The sequence below is a fragment of the Miscanthus floridulus genome, chromosome 1 (assembly GCF_019320115.1).
Source record: "Miscanthus floridulus cultivar M001 chromosome 1, ASM1932011v1, whole genome shotgun sequence".
Lineage (NCBI taxonomy): Eukaryota > Viridiplantae > Streptophyta > Magnoliopsida > Poales > Poaceae > Miscanthus > Miscanthus floridulus.
The window spans coordinates 2,060,149-2,065,362 of record NC_089580.1 but is presented as its reverse complement, the minus strand read 5'-3'; the positions used below and the strand labels follow the sequence as shown (position 1 = coordinate 2,065,362).

Sequence of the window (5,214 nt, the reverse complement as noted above, 5' to 3'; positions counted from 1 at the left end):
TTCGTGTTTTAAGTCTAATTTGAGTGATTCTTTCGCTCACGTGTTCGTAGCAATGCGTAGAATAGATTTGTAAGCTGTTCAACTTATGTTTTCATTGTTTGGTGTACTATTCTAATGGAAGTCTATCTTATATGCATGTAATGATTGGTATGATGCTTGATTGATGATTGGATCACGATTAGAGGGTGAGCCATTTGAGGTGACTAAGGACCCCCAGCAGGATCAGCAGTACTCCCAGGACAACTTTGAGGAAGGCAAGTGTACCAAAGGCCCCTTGTTACCTATGAACTATTACCACTTACATTCATGCATGTGTTTAATTTGAAATGCCTTTAAGGACTTTACCTAGATGATTACTTGTACCACATATCCTTGATACCTGGGATTATCGGGTAGGCATTTTAGATAGATGCTGCAGCGCTTAACATGAAATAATTGTTAAACATGATTAAAAGCTATATGCAATGTGATAAAATGGAGCTTTTTAGCAATAGATAGGGGGCTAGAGTATGGGGTTGAGTACTCTAGTGCCTCTCCATAAGGACTTAATCCTGAAGCGGCAACCCAGGAGGGACCGCACAACCTCGAGTGTCACATGGCTCTGACTTTAACCTATTAACTAGATTGTACTAGCTCATTTGTAGCTCCAGTAAAGGGTAAGAGGGTATCTTTCCTTTTTCTGTTAGGGTGTGCACCGTGCTGCGATGCCCACGCGTGCCATTCCTTTGTAGCTACAACCTATTAGTGCAACTAGCTAAGGGTTTCATAGTGAAACTCTGCCACACTTCCTGGGAAGAGGTGTTGTGGGTCTTACGAACCCCAGCATTGGGAATCATAGCTCAGTGGGTAAAGTTGTACAATTTATGCAGAAATAATTAACCTGTTATAACAGCCATGCTCATAGATACGAGTGGTCTAGATCCTTCGAGATTAGTGGTTACTGTGGATGATGGATGGTTGGGAATTGAGATAAACTTGATGATACTTTAATATCACTTGGGAATTGGGACTGTTCATTAAAGTAGTGATTCAGGATGCTAAAATTTGATTAACTAAAATTGCGGACCACAGTCAAACAGTGCCAAGCCTCTTTGAGCCTCATAGATCTCTTTGATATACTTGCTAAGCATGGTGAGCTTACACTTGCTTTACATCCAATGAAAATCCTAGATGGGTAATAGATAATGGATATGAAGAGTTCTTGGAGGATGTCCAGGACTACTAGGGAGACGTTCACCAGTTGGAGTCCCTATAGCAGTTGGGCTAGTTATTCCACTGTGATTGTAATAATATTGCCTTTGAGCAAACTTTGTATTAACTTTATGATGAGATATGCGATGTAATATGTACTTTACTTTGATACTATTGCAATTTGTGATATATGTGTGTGTTTGGACATCTTGGGCGCACATATATGAGTACTTGGTTTTGCTATGCAAAATTGGGTGCGACAGGGCTATGCCGACCCTGTCACGAACGTCAGACCCGGATTCCGCTCGGACATGCCCGTTAGTGAGCTCACCGAGCGCGTCACTCGAGCTATCGAGGCAAGCGACATTAGCTCAGCCCCTCCGATCAAGGAAATCATGGACGGGGTAACGCACGGAACTAAACCAACCCTTGCCGAACCCAACGGGGCTCAGGGGCTCAGGTCGCTCAACATTGACTCGGGAAAACAACTGACCACGCAAATCATGGGTGAGACAAACATGGGCAAACACCTTGAATAATAGAAACATAGGAATCTGTGGCCCTAGGAAAGAGTACCAAGATATGCAGCCTCCAACCAACTCGCCAGTCAGACGTAGGCTCAGGGGCTACACCCACTGGATGCGCTCATGCGCACCCGTTGGCAAGTCAAAACCCCCCTAGATGACTCTGCCTGAATTGCCTGGGGGCTTAGGGGCTACACCCACTGGGTGTGCTCGCGCGCACCCACTGACAAAATGAGGAAATCCCCCAAACGATTCTACTTGAATTGCCTGGGGGATCAGGGGCTCCTGTCGGGTTCATAAACCCAAGGTCCCTAATGGGCCTGCTTCCTAGCAAAAAGCTTGGCTCAGCAGACGACGCACAACTCCTGGGTCGACCCAGATACCTAATGACAGGCTAGAAGAATGATCCAGTCTCCAATTGGAAGGCCTCTGACTCTAACCTGCCTCTCCAACCATAGGGCCTAGCCAAGGAGGGCGGCGCTCGCTTCCAACTCTAACCCACCTCTCCGACCGGAGGGTCTGGCCAAGGAGAGGTGACACTCGCTTCCAACTCCAACCCACGTCTTTGACCAGGAACACACCAAACCTCTGCCTACGGCTCTTCTCCAACTAGTGCGGTCGGAGCCAACTAGGAATGACTGAATGGGGACGCCCGCTCGGTGAGGACCCGAGAAATTAGGCAGAGCATATAAGGCAAGGAGCACAAGTCAACCGCAATACCAAGGACCATACCCTACACACCTGTAAGACAATACTATTAGGCCATGTTAGAAGGGTACTTTGCAACCTTATAGACATATCAAGACACAAACAGTGTTGTGGGCACTGACATTTGTCCTACAGTATGGTAGGCACCGACATTTGCCATACCAGAAGAACACGATGGAACCAACCACATGCATCAGGGCATCAATAGTATTGTAGGCCCCAATAAACTGTCTCATACCCGACAGCGTGGGCAACAAGACTAGGTAGCACACACTCCCTCTCTCTCACTTGTAAGGCCATCCCCTTCATCTATAAAAGGGGATGCGCCCTCTCCCAAGAAAGAGATCAATTCGACGAACAACAGACAATACATAGATCATTCCGACTCACTCTCTACTAGCTTTAGATATTCTAAAGCTACACAGAGCATACGTTCCAATACTTAGTGCATGCAGGAGCTCCCATCACTCTTGGCCCTTCAGTCCAGAGAGTCTGACCGGACCTCCGATACCCCCATCTTATTCCCACTCGTTTGTAGCCCCACAGCAAACTTCGAGGACCTAGGTTCAAGAATAAAGTCATCGACTGACTCAAACTGGATGTAGGGCATGTTGCCTGAACCAGTATAAACCATGTGTCATTGAGTGCTAGGTCACATCTGATCACAACTTATGGCAAAACGATAAATATTTACTAGTTGGTCACTTTTCACACCGACACTTATACTTATTGATGTGCTCGAGATAACCATTAACCTCTGCTCAAGTAGTATTATTCTTGTTCTATCTACTTTCATATCTTATGCAGGGTAATGTATGACTGGTTTTGACCTTCTAACAAACTACATTGAAGATCTAGAAGCATTAATCAGGAGAACTAGAGCCAAACTCAAGAAAGTCTCAACTTTAGAATCAGAAGACAACCAGACAAGGCACAACTTAACACCAATTTTCAAAGCCATGACTGACAAGACTCTCCACGAATTCTCTGCTCCAACTATAGCCAACATCCATACTGGACCAACAGTCGATGTTGGAGATAATGGATTTGAGCTCAAGCCAGCTCTCATCAACATGGTGCAAGAAAACCAGTTTTGTGGGAAGGCACATGAAGATGCAAGTGCACATCTCCATCACTTCCTAGAGATCTGCAGCACTTTCACCATTAAAGGAGTGACCAAAGATGCCATATTACTTCATCTCTTCCCATTCTCACTCTTGGGGAAGGCAAAGCAATGGTTCTACGCCAACAAAAATAGAAACACTACATGGGATAATTGCTCCACTGCCTTCCTAGCCAAGTTCTTTCCCACAGGCAAGACCAATGCTCTACGTGGGAGAATTTCAAGTTTTCAGCAGCAAAATGATGAATCTGTCCCTAAAGTGTGGGAACATTTTCAAGATTACATTGCAGAATGTCCTCATCATGGGATGGAGAATTGGCTACTCATGTAGACTTTCTACCATGGATTAACTAATAGTACTTGTGAGACTATGGATGCTGCTGCTAGAGGTGCATTCCTATCACTCACCATACCAGCTATCATAGCTCTTGTGGAGAAGATGGCCTCCAACCAAGGTTGGAATGAAGAATGTCTTTAGACCCACAAGAGATGCGGAGGTATGCATTAACTCAAGGCGGTAGACATGATGTCTGCCAAGATGGACCTGCTGATAAAGAAGCTCAAAGACCGAGCCAATGACAAGCAAGAAGTCATGCACATTCATGATTCCCGCATGACATGTGAAAGGTGTGGAAACACTGGGCATTCAGGGAATAGCTACCCTAAAATTCATGAGGATGTGAACTTCATCAACAACAACTACTTTCATTCTCAACAAAGTCAAGGATGGAATCAACAACAGAGGCTGAACTACCAAGGTAATTATCAAGGTAACCCTCAAGGTAATAATTTCAATAATTTCAATCAACCACCCTTGAGAGAATTGATTTCTAACCAAGCTAAAATAATGGAAGGCTTATCTAGAAAATTAGCTTCCAATGATAGAGTTTTAGGAAATATAAATAATAGAATGAATAACCTCTCCTCTGCTATTAAGAACCAGCATAGCTTTAACAAAATGATAGAATCACAAATAGCTCAGTTGACTGTTGTTGTTCCTTAGACCGACAAAGGTAAGATTCTAGGGCAACCAGAAGATCTAGAATCTACAAATCTTGTCGATATTCATAATGCAACATACTAATATATACAACCATCGATGGGAAGGTGGATAGATTATACCTTGCCCGAAAAGAAGAGCAATCCAGGAAGACATGTCATCCCCATCGACATTTGACCTCACATTTTCTAAGAAGCTATTTGTGACTTCAGAGCAAGTGTCAACATTATGCCTAAGGTAATATGTGATAAAATTAATGGAGATACTTTGTCATACACAAATATGCGATTGTAGCTTGCAGATCAGTCACTCTGCTACCCCAAGGGAGTTCTTGAAGACACCATTGTTTGAGTGGGACAATCATATGTTCCTGTAGATTTTGTGGTTTTGGAAACATGTGGAGATGTAAGGGCATCCATTATCTTGGGCCAACCTTCCCTAAGCACCACAAAAGCCATCATCTATGCGGACAATGCCAAGATCTATTTCACAATCAAGGATAAAAAGGAAAAGTTTTCTTTCAAGAATCGTATCTTGCAATCTCCTAAGCATCCATAGATGTCGTACCTGCCTAAAGAGACAACAGTGACTAAGAAGAAGAACAATAGAAGAAGAAAGCACAAAGCCAGGCAATCACTAGAAGAATCAGTCAACATGATCAACACACT

At 43.8% G+C, this 5,214-nt stretch overlaps 1 non-coding gene across 1 annotated transcript; it reads right to left on the bottom strand.

Moving 5' to 3' along the window:
• Positions 1-3,746: 3,746 nt before the first annotated feature.
• On the bottom strand, positions 3,747-3,855 carry LOC136511306 (small nucleolar RNA R71). Its single transcript, XR_010772678.1, has one exon. It is a non-coding gene; the product is annotated as a small nucleolar RNA R71 (small nucleolar RNA).
• Between the last annotated feature and the right edge of the window lie 1,359 nt (positions 3,856-5,214).